The sequence below is a fragment of the Artemia sp. Qi Xiang Cuo genome, chromosome 5 (genome assembly GCF_049724085.1).
Source record: "Artemia sp. Qi Xiang Cuo chromosome 5, ASM4972408v1, whole genome shotgun sequence".
Lineage (NCBI taxonomy): Eukaryota > Metazoa > Arthropoda > Branchiopoda > Anostraca > Artemiidae > Artemia > Artemia sp. Qi Xiang Cuo.
Window position 1 is genome coordinate 27,074,690 of NC_142798.1, and position 20,614 is coordinate 27,095,303.

Genomic DNA, 20,614 nt, shown 5'->3' on the forward strand with positions numbered 1-20,614 from the left:
CGGATCATTTTCTGGATATCTACTCAAAAAGTCGCAAGCTGCGTTTTGTTTTCCCTTTAAATGTTCAAATTCATAATCTAGGTCTTGGATTTTCATAATCCATCTAGCTAGAATGCCCGTGGGGTTTTTAAATGTGCGCAGGTACTGCAAGCTTTTATGGTCTGATCGTAATATAAATTTTCTACCAATTAAATAATGCCTAAATTTGTCCAAGTGGTAGATAATAGATAACAATTCTAAGTTTGTGGCGGAATAACTACTTTCGCCTTTTGATAAAGTTTTACTTGAATAGCATATAACTTTTTCTATTTGTTTGGGTGTTCCCTGTAAAGGGTTAGGGTTTTCTACCGGGATTATTTGCAAAAGAACTGCGTCTATGCCTTTTGAAGTGGCATCAGTGGTAACCACAAATCTCCTGTTTTTAAAATCAGGGAGTGACAAAATTGGTTCAGAAGTGAGTGCCTTTTTGAGACGGTCTAGGAAAGTTTGAGGTTCCTGGGACACGGTAATATTGTGGGAGTTTCCTTTCGTTAGTTCCGTGAGGGGCTTGTCAATTTGGGCATAATTGCTTACGAAGTTTCTAAAATAACCAGTGAGGCCTAAGATACTCCTCAATTATTTTAGTGGTTTGGGGGGCTTGTAGTTCTCAAGACTTTTTTTTTGTCCAGGTCTGGGGATATCTTGCCTTGTTTTACTACTACTTCCAAAAATTTTATCGTGGATTAATATAAGTTTACTTTTGTGGGCCTGCATGTTAAAGTGACTTGCCCGAAATTCTCGAATGACTTAGCGAAGGTTGCCACGTCCTGCTCAGAGTTGTCACTTACGCATATAATATAATCGACAAAAAGAATGATATTTATTAATCCTCTTAACAGGTGAAATAGGGGTCTACATAACGTGGTTGAACTTGTTTTAAGCCCAAATGGTACCCTTAAGTATTCATAAGATCCATATTCGGATGCTGAAAATGCAGTTTTATGGACATCCTTTTCGGCAATTTTCACTTGGTGGTAGCCTTGGGTAAGGTCCAAAGAAGTAAAAATTTTGTTTTTGCTTGAAATTGAGTGAAGAATTTCGTCTATTCTTGGTAGAGGAAATTTATCGCTAACTACTTGTTTGTTGAGAGCCCTATAATCTGCTACGAGTCTAAGATCTCCATTCTTTTTTGGTACTAAGATCACTGGTGCACTATACGGACTTATACTTGGGCGTATAATTTTGCTTTTTTCTAATTCATGGATTTTATTTTTTAACCATTCTTTGTGCTTATATGGCACACGATATGGCTGTTTTGCTACGGGATTACCAGTCGTTAAAAATTAGTGTTGAAAAAATGGGATCATCCCGCAGGAATTTTAAGATTCAGAAAAAGAAAACATAAATCTACATAATAAATCGGATAATTTTTTTTTAAGTTACAAATAAGTAATATTATACAATTTAAATTTTTTTAAAAATTGCGATTTAGTCAAAGGATATTCATTATTTGAAGTTTTATTGCCGTTAACTAGGTTTCTTTTAGAATTTTCCCATTTATTTAAATCATTTTCAGTTAAAACCTCGATTTGGACTAAACAAGTCCCCTTTTTAATTGTAATTGAATCGTTTTCATGGTTATTGGTTACCCAAATAAAACCTTCCCCTTTGTCATAAGATATAATCTGTTCCTCGCATAACAGATTTTCGGGTATTTCAGACGGTGTCGCAAACCGTATTTCTGACTTGCTAATTATTGGCTCGATCATCTATGATATTAGGATTTTGTGCATCGTTTTGGGAGGGATTTTTGTTTTCCTTATCGCAAATCGGTAATATTTTTCTTCATTTTCATTGTTTATTAGGTTCATGCTGGCGATATGCTGCGCCATTTCGGCATATTGCAGCGTCATATTGGGTTTTGTTATGCTCTTCCATAATTCAGCTATTTTCTTGATTTCGTTTGACCTGTACTGTCGCATATTTCCTATTTTTATTTTCGCAGATTCAATACTGTTATTATTTAAATTTACTTCATTTCTGCGATATCTCTCAGGATAATTGAATAAATTCTCAATTAAGCTCTGTCTTTGTGAGACATGGGGTTCAATATACTTCGACATTATACCACTAGAAATTTTGTTTACTGTTATGTTATATTCGTAGCCTCTGTTACGATTTCTTAAGGTAGAAATTTTTTCCCCCACCTTAGCTGGGTATACAAGCTTCTCATTGGCTACGTCTAATAGTATTCTATTAGACCTTAGAAAATTTGCCCCTATAATAGCTTCATATGGGAGATTATCACATATGATAAAATTGGTCATGAAGGTTCTATTGTCTCTTGTTAAGTATAGGCAAATTGACCCTTTTGTAATGAATTTACGACCTGTAACACTTGTTAAATTGGGATTATTAGGGTTCTTTTGTCGCCTAATGTGCAGAGGCAACGTATTAAATACGCAAGAGTTTATGATATTTACCGTAGCACCACTGTCAACTAAGGCCGTAAAGTAAACGTTTTCTGCACAAAAATCATTAAATATAGGTAACTTGTTAATAATATCACTAAAAGAAGGCACTAGTATTGTTTTGGACCTATTAAATATTCCTGGCACCCTCTGGGTCCAACTTATGTTTCTGAGAGGCCTGAAGCGTTTCCTTGATAATTTATTTCATTTGTTGGTGCCTGTAATAGATATTCAGACGTATTAGGTTCCGTAGGCATATTGAAATGATTTACGTCTGCCTGTCTTCGCCATGTGCCGTTTGCTGGCGCTGTTTGCCAGTGCTGTTGGCTTGTAAAATTTTCATTTCTCATCGGCAAATTTTCATTATTTTTATACTGCATTCTCGTATTATATTGGCCTTGGCGAGTATTTGGGTTTTCAAACCGGTAATTAATTTGCCAGTTGGGGAAAGGGCTGTACAAATTTTGTTGGTACGCATTATAAGGTACTGATTGGCGCAATCCCCTCTGGCTATAGCCTACTGCACGACAGGTGCTAAAATTTGTCCTTCTGAACAAATGGTTACCGTAATTGTGAGTATTACCGACAGCATTTTTTGGTATGGGATTGGTGACGTAGTGGCACTCTCTTGCTATGTGGCCAACACGATTGCAGTTATAGCACCTTATTATTGTAGTGTTAATGGGCTAAAACGTACTGTTTTCTGACTAGCGGGTTCTGGCGTTTTGTTTCTTTGTGCTACTGGGGAGTTATCCCTTGAAAAGAAATTGGGGGATGTCTGATCGCTCTTGAAGATTAGGTTCGTGTTTGAGTCGCCTAGGCTGTTTATTTTTGCATTACTATGATTAGCAACCATTTTATCAACTTTAATTATTCGCTCTACCTCTTGGACTGCAAGATCCAACGTCTGAATATTCTTGGATATTATTACTCTATATAGTTTTGGGGGTAGCCCTTGCAAAAAGGTATTTAGTATGACTTTTTCATACAGTTGCCCAGAACCACTTCCGTATTTTGCTTCTACAGAAATGTGTATATTATCCAGATATTCCCTTATATTTTGTGAAAAATCAAAGTTCACTACTCCATGTTTTAATTTATTTATTGAACTGGTTTCTATAAATCTCTCTTTGAATGCTTTTAACAAGTCATCAACCGTATTTATTGGCAAGTTGGCGTTTTTGCCTATGGTATGTTCGACCTGTTTTAGAAAGGTTAAGGCCTGGCCTCTTAATCGTAGAAGCAGCATGTCTTTTAATGATCCAACGTCTGTTTTTGTTAATTGTACAAACTGGGTCAATTGGATATTAAATTCGTCAATATCTGATTGACCATTGTATTCCGGGATAGATTTTGCAAACTCTATATTTTTTGCGACTAACTTTTGCACTATTAGTAATTCATTTAGATCGTCCATGTTTTTTTTGCGTTTATATAAACTTAAAATTTTACTTAACCTATTTTGGGGTAGGCTATTATCTCCTATGAGATATAAGGGGTTTCCTATCGTAGCCTAGCGGTTATAGACCTAATCAATTTTCTTATATGTCTGTATCTTTCCAAAAATCAAATTTGAATTACAAAGTTTAAATAGCCTAACTAGTTCGCAGTTTCCCTCCAATTTCCTACAGGCCGCGCCATTTGTAATGTAAAGGTTTTTAGTAGTGATTAATGATTGTTGAACTATAAATTTTGACGTCTCAGATCTTTTTTTCCACGGCAAACTTAGATCTTGCTTAAGAGATACGAATTCTTATAGGTTAGCAGGGGTTAGAAACTCTTTCTAAGCTGTGGCGATGAAAACTTTTGGTGTTTGTAGGGATGAAAAAGCGTGGACTCTTCTTCTCGGACTATCTGGAGATCAGATTCCTTTGGGAGCATTTAGCTTGGAGACTGGCAAACTAGTTACCTATTATCAGACTAGACTCAGACATATAAGTGAAACAAACACATATGAAAAGACAATAGATTTATTTAACTTACATGCTTAGTTGTACAGCAACGGGTCGCTTCAATGACAATAATCGTGATCGAGATTATTTGCGGTACGAACCGTTTTAGATTTAACTTAACACTAAAATTAAAAAACACATGTACCGCATTCCCACACGCAGATCATTAGTCCAGTGCGGTATGGACTACCTGCCATTGGCCCAAGTGATCCGAGGTCTCAAATCCTCGTCCAATAATCTCTTTGAGATTTTTCAGATGATTCAGGAGTTCACACAGTTTTTTTGCCATTTAAACGTTTTTTTTTTTTTTTTTTTTTTTTTTTTTTTTTTTTTTTTAAAATAAACGTGACAGTAGATTTTAATAACAACTACCAAAATTGGGAAATGAGACAGACTCAGCTGTTTTCTTTTTTCATTCTGCATAGACACCCCTTCTAGTTCTTTCCCGATCACCTCTTCCAGGCCAAGCTCCACCTTTGCCATCTTCTCGCCTTTGATATGGCCTATCCCTATATCCCTGTTGCATTGGCACTCGACCGCCCTGCTTTATTTCAGGTATTCTTTCGTTGTTTTCAACCAATGACAGAAGTCGATCAGCTAACTGAAGTGAATATGATTGTAGACGACTGGGCTCAGTTCGATGCATAACTACACTTTGAGTTGGCTCATCTAAAGATGCCATCAATTCTTCACGGATAATCATCTTAGAAACAATAGAATGAACATCCCTAAGCTCAAGTTGGAACATCTGAGAAAGTCTTCGAACAGAAAAGGAATCATATACTTTGGAAAATGTAAACAAGTAGGTTCGCATTGTTTCTTCTTGGATTTTGCGAATCAATGTTGGACGAACATCTCCTTGCTTGAATAAAGACCACACCTTGGTATTCATCTTATCATTGATTAGATAATTTTTACATGCGTCCCATTTGCCATTGCGCATGGCCTTGGCGGCAGCTACAACGTGTTCTCTCATTGATTCGGGCGGACCAATTACAGCTTGACGTTCTGACATTTTAAGTTGATGATGGAAACTTTTCGAAATCCTACGCCATCTATCATCACTTTCATGCGCGGCCATAGGCGGGATTTCAATCAGCATAGCTGAAACTAGTTCAACACATTCCAGCAGCTCCAAGTTGATTTGCATGTGGAAGGGCACGTGTCTTTGTTTTTCAAGCTTCTCCTGTTCCTGAGTCCTATCCATCTGTCTTGTCATCAACAGACCTTGAGCAAGCAATTCTTTAGCACGCCCGCCAGACTGAATATCCAGTAAAGCATTGTGAGCATCTTTAATGCTTCCATAGTGTAAAGCACACGTACCTAACTGTACCATTGTGCGATTGTACAAGATCTGAGTGGGTGGATCTGAATTCTGAATAGTTTCCTGAAGATGGGACATCAGCATTAAATTCCTAGCGGCAAACCATCGATTATGAAGGCTTAAATGATAAATTTGATAAAGAACTGCTCGCTGACGCAAGCGGTCTGTATTATCTTTTCCACAAATAAACTTGCAAAGTCGGTCCATTGTATTTAAACTCGTCGGCTCCTTCGTAGTTTCATCAAGAGCCTTCATATAGATTTTATAGTAGATATGATCCATTTTGAGTATATAAGCCCGACAAATATCGGCTGATTTTTCAGGTTGCTTTTCAACATAAAACGTGACGTCGTCTATCAATTTGATAACGGGATTTACGTCACTAAGGCATATCACATACTCGTTACTGTGACAATCAAGGTCCTTCAATATCTTAATGAATTCAGCATCTAGTCGTTCAACAACAGTTAGAATACAGCCCCTAATTCTGTAGGGTGAACTACCAAATTGTTCATTCTCTTCTGTGATTTGCTCAGTCAAAGGAATGTCGTCATGCTTATCAAGAATTTTGATCAGTTGATCTACTGTGATTAGTAGCTTGTCCCAATGTTCAAACTTCATTGCATCCGATACTTTGGTATTATAGTCAAAAATAGCAGCAACTAAAGAAAGACGAACTTTCACTGAAACACCTGGACCCAGATTATTAGCTTCAGTGATTTCCAATAGCTCTTGAAGCATGTCTACCATTTCCGCTTTGTTGGTTCCCTTTTTGCCTATTGCAGAAACGATTTCATTCAGCTTCTTCAAGACACTTTCAACTGTAATCTCTGCGTTATTATCGAACATTTTTGGCTTAGTTGGCATCGGGACACCACCTAGCACAACCTCCCAGTCACCTTGCCCTTCAAGCTCTACATGTGCGTCCTCGTGTTGCTTCCGTTTCTTTGTCTCCGTGTCTGTGTCTGTGTTGTCCTTTTTATCACGCTTGTTTCTTTCTTCTTAATCGTGATTAGTTTTCTTTAAAAATTTATATCTTATATTCATATATTTATTTTTTTATTACTCAATGATCACATCATCTTACGAGTCTGACGTTGAGGGCCAATAATCACTTTCAGAATCTTCCAATTTAGCAGGTTTGACTATGGCTTTGGGCTCCTTTACTGCAGCTACTTCTATTTCTTCCTCTTCGGATTCAGACTCAGTTTCAGCTATAGCCTGTTCTGGCTCTTCTTCTTCAAGATCTACATAGTCGCTGAATTTTAGTAGATAACCCTGAAATTCTTTCAGTGCCTTCTTCAGTTTTTGCCTTAACGTAGCCAAACTCTTGTCATTATTTTTGGACATGCTATTCTTACTGTATTCATTTCCCAGATCCCAGAGATCGTTCACAACATCTTCTAGTTCAGCTAGCGCCCGAAGGAAAAATCTAGGAGTGACGCCATTGTCCTATTTCTGAATAACTGGTAATGCTTTATTGTAAGCAGGCATTAATTCCTCAAAACTTTTAAGCACGTTTGTAACATCCTTGATTTTTTTGTGATTTCTCATTTGACGGATTGTCTCTTGCATTTCTTCATAGCGCTGTTCTTGTGCACTTTTGACAACACGTATCTCATCTTCTTCATCACTGACAACATATGTTGGTACAGGTTGGGCTTTCAATGGGATCTCATCTTCACTGACTTCAGTACCAGACTCAGATTCTGAGCTTACTGCAAAAAATCTACTCATCTTATATCTTTAGTACAATTGTTTCAAATTATGATGTCCAGTGTAAAATTCTAATGGAGCAGCCTTTTCCTCAGATTCCCTTGAAATCTTTTCGTCTGTAGACTACACTGAAAAGTCTGTAGACTTTTCGTGTGTCCTACACTGAAGCTAGAAATGCAATTTCTCTTTTTGCTGATTATGAATTTAGACTCTTGGAAGCGGTATTTGAACTCAATTAGGGAACGTTTAATTTCTGCCCGAATCATCTTTAGAAGGAAAGAATCTTATATTTTAAATATATGGTATTCTACTGCTGGTGCATGAAGGAAGAGATTGACGGGGGGTCGGAGGTGTGGTACGAGTTTAAAGAGGTCAAAGATGAAATACGAAAGATTGAAGAAAAAGAATTTGAGATTTGGAAACTCAAAAATAGATTGGCTGAAGAAGAAAATTCAGAACAAGTAAATCTAGCGATGAAAATTAAGGCAAAAAAGAAAAGAGAAAATAATAGAATTAGGGGATTAAGAAATAAGCAGGGAGAGGTTGTGGAATAAGAAGAGGAGATACAAAAGAATCGTGGAAGATTTTTATAAGCAAATTTACACATTGCCAGATCAAGAACAAGATAGCAGAATGGATTCCTTGGCAGATTTTGAACCAGTTAGGAAGGTAAAGACCGGAAGAGAATGAGCTGATACTGCAGGAGGTAACCCGGCTGGAAACTGAAAAAATAATAAGAGGAATGAAAAATGGTAAGTCACCTGGGGTGGATGGACTATGATACGAATTTTATAAAGAATTTTTTCCGGAAATTGGGGATCTGTTTAATTTGGTGGTGAGAAGTTTTGTTGGACAAGGATATCCAGAGGATGATTTGGGCATGATATCTCTCCTTTTTAAAGGAGGCGATAGAATGGACCTTCAAAACTGGAGGCCTATATCGGTTTCAAACAGTGACTGCAGAATAACGTCCAAATTCTTAACTAAGAGAATGGAGAAGGTGATGCCTGGAATCCTGGGAGGATATCAGTTTGGTGGTATTCGAGGAAAGAAGGCCCAGCATATTCTCAAGGTGCTGCATGACTTGATGGTACGCAGAGACGACGAAATGGCAAAAAATAAGGGGTTTTCCGTAATGGCTTTCCTACTGTGTATGGATGTTGTCAAAGCGTATGACTCGGTTATAAGATCCATACTGTGGACACTGATGAAGGAAAATTTTGGGTTTGATCAACGGTTTGTGAAGTGGTAAGAAAATTTATATAAGAACCCGATGGCGTTTGTGAATATACAGGGTTACACTAGTGGAAGGCTGAAGCTTGAAAAGGCAGTGCGACAAGGGGATCCGAGTGCCCCTTATTTGTTTGAACCTTATATAAACCCCATTTTTAAGTATGTTTAATGGCGGATTCAGGGGATTGTGAATACACCAAAAATCTCCTTGAAATCACTGGCTTTTGTAGACAATGGGGCCTTTTTCCCTGGAAGTGTGGCTGATTTGATGGAAGTGGTGAGAGGACTAATGGGGTATGAGGAACATCTCTTGGTAAAAATACACAGAAAAAAGAGCCAGTTACTAAACATAGATGAGTGCGCACGGTTAGATGATAGTGTCTGGGTCGAGGAGGCTCAGTCAGTGAAAGTATTGGGTGGACTTTTTTTAAGAACGGTGAATGTGGAAAATTTGTGGGAAGAGCGTGTGCAAAGGTTTGAGGGGTTGCTGGTAGCCCATCAAAGAACACATTTCGTGTCAATTTTTGAGAGAGTAGTGTATGTAAACACGTATGCTCTCCCACTGCTATTTTATCTGGCACCGGCTTTTAATCTTGAAGAAAAGTATGCTAAAAAGATAGAAAGGAGCATTTGGAGTTTCGTTTGGAGGGGAAAGCTGGGAAAGCTAAGTATGAAAATTTTGTATGTGCTCCGAGATGTGGGGGGTCTCTTTGTTATAAATTTCCTAAAGGTGTGTAAGTCTCTGATAATTAGAAACGTCTGTGAGAATCTGTAGTAAATCGATTGACGGTGAAATAATAAGAGGATGTGCCTTACCAGTGATAAATACTGAGGAGGATGAACTAAAAAAACAAAAAATGATCAGGGATGTGCCAGAGAAAATCCATGAAGTAATAAGGTGTATTCTAGAAATGAAAGACCAAGGCTTGCTGAATGACCAGATGAAAAACACCGAAAGGAAAAAGATGGTGGATGGATATTTAGAGAAAACGGAAGAACATGAGGTGGCTTTTCACGTGAAAACAAAACAACCATTTGTGAAATTTAAGGTATCGTTTGAGAAAATGAATAGTTTACCGTATAGTCAGTTTATAAAGGAATTTATGTATCTGTTTATTCATGAGATACTGCCGCTTCAAGATCGGGTGAGCCGCTTTACCAAAGATGAAGGTCCAAAGTGCAAGCTTTGCGACGAATTAGTGATAAATGGCCTGAAGCACGAATTTTTCAATTGTAAATATAATGAAGGAATTGTAGATAAGTGTTTTAGTTCCTTAAGAGATTGTGGAGAAATTTGGAATACGGAGGAAGATAAGATAAGGTCGATTAAATTGAATGTAAAAATCCCTGGAAATGAGAGGAGAGAGCGATCGGTGGTGTTGATTGTGATGGAATTATGTGAATATGTATGGAGAAGAAGGAAGAAGAGAAAAGGGGTTGAATTAAGAAGGATTGGTTGTGATTGTAGGAGAATGAAAGTGCGTTTAAGTGAAACTTAAAGATGGAAAGAACGATTGGATATTAAGTGGATGGAGTTGTTGGTTGAAGAGTTTATTGGAAAGAAGTAGGTTATGTTTGAGGAGATATGTTGTGAGAGTGTGTCTCAGTGTAAGTAGTAATGGGTAAAACAGCTTTGCCAGTTTTTGTAATTTTGTTTTTGTTTTGTTTTTGGAGTTAAATAGTAGCTGAAGCATAGTTAAAAGGGAAGAATGAAGAGATAAAGTTGAAAAGTAGTATCATTATAACTTTCTTTGAGGTCTATGCAATTTGTAAATATGTTGGTGTATTTTTTTTGTAAAAGAAAGTTATACTGATAGATAATTTGGTTTATTTGTTTTATTATTTTTATATTAATTATTTTATTTTGAATTTTTTATTATTATTATTTGTTTTTATAGGAGACACGTAGGGTCACCATCCGGAAGAGTTTAGAGGTATGGTAAGAAATAGCCACCGTATGGAGGACTTCCTGTTGGGGGAGGACGCCCTTTTCCACGGGAATCGCAATTTTTTTTTTTTTTATTGGATGGTTTTTGGTAGTATATGGTGACTTGAAGTGTGTCCAGTTCGGCTACTATTTAATAAAAAGAGTAGTGCCGTCTAAAGTTAAACTTAGATATATTTTGAATTTAAAATTTGTCGTCACTGAGAGCAGAGGAGGTGGGTTAAATTAAAAAAAAAAGTGACCAAAAAGATTGGATGGCAACTAGCCCCCTCCCCCCAAAGTCATCTAATCAAAATTTTGAGATAGCCACTTTGTTGAACATAGTTCAAAGTTCCAATATCTATGGTTTTAGTGATGATATGACCCTTCGTAGTCCCTGGGGAAAGGGCCGTATGCTCTTTTGGTATCTGACGTATCGATATCACGTGTATCGCTATGGACGTACTGTTATTGGGTGTTTTGGTATCCTCATTTTTAGTAGCTCATATAAAAGATATTGCTCATATATACGTCCTTCCTTCCTATAAATTCCACCAACAGCAAGTTCCAAATGGCACTAAAAACCACTATTTTGGGTGCCTTGTCTCAATTGGAAAAGCTGGGGCTACTGGGCTACCTGAACTTATTAGAGTGACGTTCAATGACACATTTGAAAGCTATTATTCATATCTACATGATTTTTATCAATCGTGCCATCCATAAGTGTGATATAGCACTAAAACAGGGGTGTAAGTTCGTCAAAACGTGGGCAAAGGTGGACCAAGTTTTCCCAGATCAAGTGAAAATGTCAGTGAGAAATAAAAAAATAGCCTTATAGTACCATAAATGCAAAGAATTACTAAGAAAAACTGGCCTGATTCTCTGAATTATGCAGGCTTATCTTAGTTTTGGCAAGATTTTTGAAGAAACTAAATTTCAACTGGGGGGACTGGGGTCTGGAGGGGGGTAAACTGGGTTTCAGAGGGGTCAGTTGCCCCCTGCCCCATAAAAAATTACGCCCTGATAAAAAACAACACTTTTGGTTTCACTTCTTAAGTAGATAATTCAAATATTGCAAACATATAAATAAAACCTACAGACGAATTCATCGAAATGATTTTACATCGATCTCTTATGTAATTATCTTAACTTTTAGTTACTATGTGCCGTGTTTTGTTCTTTACTAGGTTTTAGCTATATCCGATGAAACTAACATAGGCCCCATGTATAATGAACTGTATAGGTCCTTTACTTTATAGGAACTGTATAGGTAACTCTTTTTCGATATTGTGTCAAACTGTATATTCTTTCATGATATACAAGCGTTGGTGGCCCTGTCGGTAGAGCGTAGGTGTTGTAATCCCAAGGCGTCGAATTCGAACCTCATCCTGGCTAACTTATGCTGTGAATTATGCTGGTTTCTAGGAAAGTAAGGTTTTATTACAAACTTTTAGTCTCCTAGTAATATTCAGTTATTATAAGCTTTACTATTCTACTAACTACTACTACTACTAACAACTCGCCGCAGCACCAAGCCGCCTGAGGCCAGCACAGCTACGCACGCTCCTCCTCCATTCCAATCTATTCAAAGCCTCCCTTTTTGCACCCTCCCACGAAGTTACCATTTCCTTTAAATCTTTCTTTATGACTTCCTCCCACCCCAGACAAGGACGAGCTGCTTTCCGTTTATCCCTAGAACGTTGGCCGAAAAGAACATTCTTCAGCAATCTGTCATCCTTCATCCGAACAAGGTGACCTCGCCATCTCAACCTTTCTTTCATTATAGCTTTATAGCGGTATTGAGCCACATTTTTCGTACAGCCTATTGTTTGAAATACGGTCAGTCAGCCGGGTACCCAGAAACATTCTTAAGCAGTTTCTCTGGAAAATATCTGGAAAATTTTCATCCGCTTTTCGAAGCGCCCATGCTTCAGAGCCATATTTTACTACTGTCATCACTGTAGCTTCTAATATTCTAATCTTGATTTGCAGTCTTATCTTCCTATTCTTCCAAACTTTTTTTAATTGTGAAAAACACCCTGAGCCTTGGCTATTCTGCTTTTAACATCTTCACTGCTTCCACCATCTTTACTAATAATACTACCAATGTAAGCGAAGCTGCAAACTTGATCAATCTTTTCATTACCCCGCTTCACCGTTTCATCTTCACTCATTCCTACCCTTAGTGTCTGGGTCTTCTTAACATTAATTTTCAAACCTATTTTAGCACCCTGAACTCGCGAAACCTCTTTAAATTCATTCATTTTGTTCACACTTTCATATAGGATGCTGAAATCATAAGCATAGTCTAAGTCCAGGAGACTTTTTCCTCCCCATTTGATTCCGTGGTCTCCCATTGCCTTTCCTGTGTTCCTTAATACAAAATCCGTCAAAATAACCCGTATAAAGGGAGATAGAATACAACCCTGCTTAACTGCTGATTTAATACCAAACCAGCGGCTAACCTCATTTCCTACCTTAACTACAGCAGTGTTACTCTCATATATAGCACTAATCTTTTCAATCCAATTTTCTGGCAAGCTGTGCAAGGATAAGGCCTTCGCAATAGCTTTTCTATCTAAAGAACAGAACACTGGCCTAGAATCTCTAAAACTGTGGATTAAAAGTGATTTACAACTTAAATGTTTGTCAATTATTAATTTAAGAAAGAAAATTTGTTCGACACATCCTCTACCTTTTCTGAAATCGCACTGTTTTTCTCTTAAAACTTTGTCTTCGGCATCTCTCAGTCTAAAAAGTATCATATTACTAAGTAATTCGCTACCTACAGAGACCAGACTAATGCCTCGATAATTACCACACTCACTTATATCACCTTTCTTGTAAAGTGGCTTAATTAAAGTTTTCCTAAAATCATTTGGTGCGTCCCCTTTTTCAAAAATCATATTCATAATCTTCAGTAGCTTATTTCTGACCTAAGAGTCACCATATTTAAGAAACTCATTTACTACCCTATCAGTGCCTGGAGTCTTATTATTTTTTAATCCTTTTAGTACTGTCGTTAATTCTTCCTCGCAAAAAAGACCTTCCCTCAGAACAAAGCTATAAAAAACTTCTTCATTTTACTCTATATCTTTTCCTGCAACTCCATTTTGGTTTAGCAAATTCTAAGAATGTTCTGCCCATCTCTCTTTAATTCTTTTCTTATCGCTAGTTGTGGCCCAATTTCAATCTTAATCTGGGCCAAGTCCGTATTGTCTACTCCTTCTCAATTTATTGACATGCCAGTCCATTTTACTATTGCCCGTCTAGCTGCATCTTCCAGATCGGGAATTTTATCCATGGCCTCCACTTCTCATCTCCTTAGTTCAGATTTTAATGCTTTCTCCACTTTCTTTACATTTCTTTTGTTTTCATATGATCTATCACTAAGATAATTCTACTCCTTTCTCCTTTCTATTAAACATAAAGCTTTTTCACTAATATTCTTAGCTCCAGTCCTAGCTTTCTTCCCTACGACACCTTCAGCAACTTCACAAATTGTTTTTCTAAAATTATTCCAACCATCTTCCACATTATAAAATTTTAAACTCTCAAGTTTAGTATTCAACTGTTCCTGGAAAGTGTCAAATTCTCATCCTTGAGTCTATTAACATCATACCTTCCCGGGAGGTAGTTACCCTTCCGAAATTTGAGCTTTAAATTAACCCTTGACACTACCAGATGGTGATCTTTACTTTTAACATCAATAACAACACTCCTGTATGCTCTAGTATCCTGTATTGATCCTGCCAGTCTTCGGTTTACTATAACATAATCAATAAGGTTTGCTGTCTTACCATCACGTGAATACCAGTTAACTTATGAGCCATTTTATGACCAAACACCGTGTTGGTTATAACTAGATTATAATACCTACAAAATTGCAAAAGTCTGTATCCATTGCTGTTTTCTTTTCCTACACCAAATTTACCTAGGCTAGGATACCATCTATCCCTATTTCTACCGACCTGGGCCAGCTGCAACCTAGTAAAGAGCGAACCACAGCCCATAGTAATCAAAAGTTGAAAAAACGTGTTTTCAAAAAAAACAGTCTAGTGAGAAAAAATTTTCATTTGACACCAGGAATGGTAATTATTGTTTCGGTTAATGTTAGAAATAAAAGTTTATTGCGAAAAGAAATTTATGGTGATTTTGAAAAAGAGCCTGAAACCTCTTGAAAATGGCGTCAAATCGAAATATAAAGTGCCCCATTGGAATCAGCACGGTCAAAAACCTTTTGTAGGATGATTGCAGTCCCCCACTTTGAACACCAAGGAAAATGACTTTTTTGCATGGGTAGCACTGATCTGTCTGTCTCCCTTTTTTTTCTTTTTTTTTCTAGAAGGGCTAGGGGGTGGCCAGAGCATCATAGAGAGGCGTTTAATAGCTCATTCGAAAGGTAATTAAATTTGTAAGTGTCATTTTTCAGTGACCAAAAAGATTGGAGGGCAAATGGCCCCCCTTCCTACAGCCCCCCCAACTAGTCCTATAAAAAGTTTGAGATAGCCATTTTGTTTAACATAGTTCAAAGGTTCAATATATATGGTTTTGATGATGATATGGCCCTCCATAGTCCCTGAGGAATGGCTGTATGTGGTATCGGGTATATCGATATCCCGCGTATCTGTATCGCGCGTATTGGTATCGCATGTATCGTATCGGGAATATTGGGATCCGCTGTTGTTGTTTTTTTTTCTCCATTTCCTAGGCTCGGTTTTTAAAGTCTGGCTAGGCAAGATGTCTTAGTCGCGGCGGTAGCCGCAAACTAGCAAAGGGTATAACACAGTCAATAGTAACCAAAAATTAAAAAACGTGTATTGAAAAAAATTATCAAGTGAAAAAAATTCCGATCTGATATTGACCCAGGAACGTTAACTATTATTTCGGTTCAGCTTAAAAGTAAAAGTTTATTACGAAAAGAAATTTATATTGATTTCGAAAAAAAAGCCTCATACCCCTCAAAAGTGGCGTCATATCAAAATGAAAAGTGTACCATTGGAATCAACATGGTCAAAACCTTGTACAGGGAAGTTTCAGTCTCCCTCTTTGAACAATTAAATAAAAAAAAAAAAAGTTTTTTTAACTGAAAGTAAGGAGCGATATCAAAACTTAAAATGAACAGAAATTATACCGTATATGAAAGGGGCTGTCCCCTCCTCAACGCCTCGCTCTGTACGCTAAATTTTTTTATTGTTTTAAAAAATAAATTTGTGTGACAGAGTCAAAATTTAGCGTAAAGAGCGAGGCGTTGAGGAGGGGACAGCCCCATTAATATACGGAATAATTTATGTTAGTTTTAAGTTTTAATGTCGCTCCTTACTTTCAGTTTAAAAAACTTATTTTTTTTTTATTTAATTTCTTGTCGTTTTTTATTTAATTAAGCTTTTATTTTGGCTTAAAGTTGGCTTACTTATTCATTTAATAAGTAAACAAAATTTTAATAAAAATTTTACTTTTCTTTTGCTAAATGAATGTCTTTACAAATTAACTTACGTAACTAACTTCTATATTCGTATATTTTTCTTCTGGCAAAAAATACAAAGTTGCAGATATTTGCAGATATGAGCTTGAAACCTTTGTAATAGGGTTTTCCGATACGCTGAATCTGACGGTGTGATTTTCATTAAAATTCTTTCACTTGTAGGGGATGTTTCCCCCCTCTTTAAAAAATCGGGTAAATTTTCTCAGGCTCGTAGCCTTTGATGAGTAATACTAAACTTAATAAAATTTATATATTTACATTCAGCATTATAAACAAATTCTTTTTATACATTTATTGACATCAAAATTCCGTTTTTAAAAGTTTCGATTAATATTGAGCCGTATCGCTTGTTTTTTTTATTGTTTTTTTTTATTACGTATATGTTATTACGTATATGAGGGGGTTCTCCCATTAGTCAATACCAGGCTCTTTACGTTAAAAGTTAAAAAAATTTTGATTCACAAACCCCTGAATCACAAAGGCCGTTTAATTAGAATAGATAGCTCTTTTGAAAGCACTAAAAAATACTGTAGCGTAAAGAGCGAGGTATTGACTTGGGGGAGAACCCCCTCACATACGTTATAATTTCTGTTCGTTTTAAGTTCTAACGTTCCTTCTTACTTTCAGTTGAAAAGACTTGTTTTTTTATATTTAATTTCTGATCATATTTTAAATAATGCTGGAATATCCGGCGCCCCCTTCATAGAACTATCCCTTACCCCAAAGAAAAATCCTCCACGGAGATATTATCCCGAGTAACCCACTCCTCTAGCCCCCCCCTCCAGAAAAAAATCCTTCCTGAAAATGTCTGTATACTTCCCAATAACCAATAAATAATGCTGGCAAGTCCGGCGCCCCCTTCATGGCAATTTCCCTTCCCCCATGAAAACTTCCTTCATGGACAGATCCTCCAACATAACTCCTGACCCCCCCATCCCTCCCACTACCAGAAAAAAAAACCTCCTGAAAACTTCTGTATGCTTCCCAATAACCAATACTATATAAGCGTGGGAGGGGGCCTAGTTGCCCTCCATTTTTTTTGGTCAATTAAAAATTGAAATATAAATTTTTTTTTCCGTTCCAATGACTCCTCCCACGATTTTATAGTAGCAATGGGGAGATACCAACACCCCTGGGAAAAAAAAAAAAACAATAAAATACACACGCATCCGTGATCTTTCTTCCAGCAAAAAATGTAAAATTCTACATTTTTGTACATAGGTGCTTCAAACCTCTACAGTAGGGTTTTCTGATACGCTGAATATGATGGTGTGATTTTCATTAAGGTTCTATAACTTTTAGGGGTCTTTCCCCCTTTTTTTGAAAATCAGTCAAATTTTCTCAGGCGCATAGCTTTTGATGGATAGTACTAAACTTGATGAAAGTTATATATTTGAAATCAGCATTGAAATCTGATTCTTTTGATGTATCTATTGGTATCAAAAACCGTTTTCTAGAGTTTCGGTTACCATTGAGCCGGGTCGCTCCTTACTTACAGTTCGTTACCACGAACTGTTTGACAAGGAAAAGTGTACCGGTAGCACTGATCTGTCTCCCGTTTTTTTTTTGTTTTTTTTTTTAACAGGTTTAGTGGGCTACCAGAACATCACAAAGAGATTCTTAACGGCTCATTCAAAAGCTATTTCTCATATCTACATGCTTTTTATAGATTCTGCCATCTGCAAGTGCCATATGGCACTAAAGTGGCACTTTTTGTGCTATTTCTCAAAGGGTGACACTAGTAGGCTATCAGAACATCGTTGGTAGATCTTTTATAGCTCATATAAAAGATATTGAACATATCTACGTCTTTCATATAAATTCCACCATTATACCATTATCAAATCCAAATGGCACTAAAAACGGCACTTTTTGTGTCGTGTCTCAAGTGGAAAAGCTGCAATGTAAAAAAAAAATTGATTTCCAACAAAATGTTTTGCTCGAATTCAAGCACGTAAAAAAAATTCCAATTTTTCTGTTGGAATTGTGACTTGCTTATTGAATTCAAACAAGTCGCAAAAAAAATCCAATTTTTCTGTTGAAATTGTGACTTGCTTATTAAATTCCAACAAATTATTGAAATCATTAAGATTTATGTACTTTTCATTTAAAAAAAATGTAGTTTTCACCGTAAATAGGCTATATAAATCAACACGGTTTGAACTTCAACAGTAGTTTGAAGTTTCTTGAATATCATTTTAAATTTGACTATAGGACCATTGAATGTAATATGATCACTATAAGTTCAATTCAAATATTTGAATTATAGCAGAAAAAGGGGAATGCTAATTGAATTTTGAGTATAAAAAGATAATTATAAAAATAAGGAAATATATTTTTACTTTGAAATAAGTTGAGCTTTCTTGGCTGCAAAGTGAACACGCAGAAATTTATGTACAAAAATTATCTTTTATTCTCAAATTTCAATTAGCATTCCCCTTTTTCTGCTGTAATTCAAATATTTGATTGAAGTAACTAAAACATGAAGTAATAATGCATCGTGCTTCAAAAACTCCGGTTTGATACAGGATTAATTAAAAAACAGGACATTAACCCAATAAGTTTTATCAACCAGTTAATAGTGTTAAGCTGTAATTAAGGAGCGACTTAGCTCAATCATAACCAAAACTCAAAAATGGAATTTTGATAACAATTGATAAGAATAGGGTTTTTATGCAGATTGCAAATACATAAATTTCATTACGTTTAATATCTACCCACGAAAGGATCCAAGCCTCAGAAGAAAAAGGGGATTTGATCGATTACGTGATTTTGAAAGAAAGGGAGCCTGATTTTCGAAAAAGGGAGAAACACCGCCCAAAAAGTAAAAAAACCTTAAATGTAAATTAGACCTTCAGATTCAGCGTATCAGAAAATGTTAATGTGGGGGTTATGATCTCCTATCTGCACAAACGTGGAACTTATGTTTTTTCCAGAAGACTGATCACGGATGCGTTTCTATTTGTTGTTTTTTTGTTCTAGTGTCCTTTTTAAGAGACCGTAAAGATTGGAGGGCAACTAAACCTCCTCCCAAGACCTAATTTGTCTCTTATTTTGTTTTCGATATTATGATTTGAGATCAATTTGACAAAAAAAATCATCTCCTTGAACTAGCTACAAACGTATAGTATTAGGATATAATATTGCCTTTTCATTGGAAAAGGCACTTGTTTCATTTCAAAAAGTTGGGAAAATAACCAAAAGTGCACTTTGTGGGAAGGTGCTATCAAGTCTAATTTGTAAAAAGTGATTAAATATAAATATAAGGTTTTAAATGAGCCCTTAAACGGTTTCCTTTGGTTAGAGTAGCCATGTAGTCTCTGCTAGTCAGTAGGTGGTTTATAAGACCCTGTCTTGATTGTGGCGTTTTCAGGCGAAGTCGGCCGAGTAAAAAACAGCTTTTTGCTCATCAGAAAACAAACGTTCCTGAAAAAAATTTAGTGTTTTGTGAAGTATGGATAATGAACTTTATGTTATAGACTAAAAGTTTTTCTTAGCTGTCAACATTGTTTGCAGTATTTTTTAGAGTTGTCTTATCTCCACTAGATCGGTGATAATTAGAAATTATATTATAAATAAGCTTTCAAGAGTGAGGCGTAAAGAGCCTTGCTCTTTATGCTAAAGTTTTTTATTGTTTTAAAAAATAAAGTTGTAAGACAGAGTCAAACTTTAGTGTAAAGAGCGAGGCGTTGAGGCGGGGACAACCCTTTTCATATACGGAATAATTTCTGTTCTTTTTGAGTTTTAATGCTGCTCCTTACTTCCAGTTAAAAAAACTTGTTTTTTTTATTTACTAGATGAGACCGAGTTGTTACCTGATAAATCAATCAATTATTTTACATGCTGTGTAATGACTTTGAACATATTATTTTTCTGCCTCAGTTTTTAAGATAATTTTAATTGTATACTGAAAGTTACTGATATCCACAGTAGACAGAATATAGACAGAGACAGAACAGTAGACAGAATATCTATAAACTGTGCTGATATCACAGCTCCTGTAGGACTATGAAAAGTGTTATAGATTAGCTTGCTGGTGTGAGGTTAGGCATTTACTTTTGACTGCTAAGTGAATATTGTTGTTTTTTATACTTGACTTTTGCGTTTTCAGTAAAGTGCTAGTTTTCTGTAATTTTACAAACATAGGGAAATATCATCAGTTGATTTATTTGCATTACTTTTATTGATATATGCTTGATAGGCTGTGAAGTAATAATCTTTGTTTGTTTCAAGTTTCAACTTCGCTCTTTACTTCCCTGGGAAAAACTTAGTTTTTTTTTAATTAATTACTTGTAAAGTTACATCTTGGTAAAACATTCAAGCTGCTTCAAAAAGTCTGGTCCTGTTGGAAGAAGAAGAAGACTAGTTTGAACTCGAAAAAGTTAGTTATGGTGCATAAATTTTTTTGAAGCTTATGTAAAAAAGTAAAACTTTTAAAAGTAAGAAAGTTTGAGAATCCCTGGGGTCAGTGATACCGTGTCCACAGTTGACCAGAGATCAGTTTCTGACAAAACACAGTAAAAAATGGGT

The 20,614-nt window shown here is 36.2% G+C and overlaps 1 protein-coding gene and 1 pseudogene across 1 annotated transcript in view; one reads left to right on the forward strand and one right to left on the reverse strand.

Moving 5' to 3' along the window:
- Positions 1-4,778: 4,778 nt before the first annotated feature.
- Positions 4,779-7,564, reverse strand: LOC148951985 (eukaryotic translation initiation factor 3 subunit C pseudogene; annotated as a pseudogene).
- Positions 7,565-10,230: 2,666 nt separating this feature from the next.
- LOC148951986 (lysosomal alpha-mannosidase-like) overlaps positions 10,231-20,614 on the forward strand; it is a 92,788-nt gene continuing 82,404 nt past the window's right edge. The window contains exon 1 of the mRNA XM_089089114.1: positions 10,231-10,283. The gene's annotated coding sequence lies outside the window, so the exon portion shown is untranslated. The remainder of the gene's footprint in view (positions 10,284-20,614) is intronic.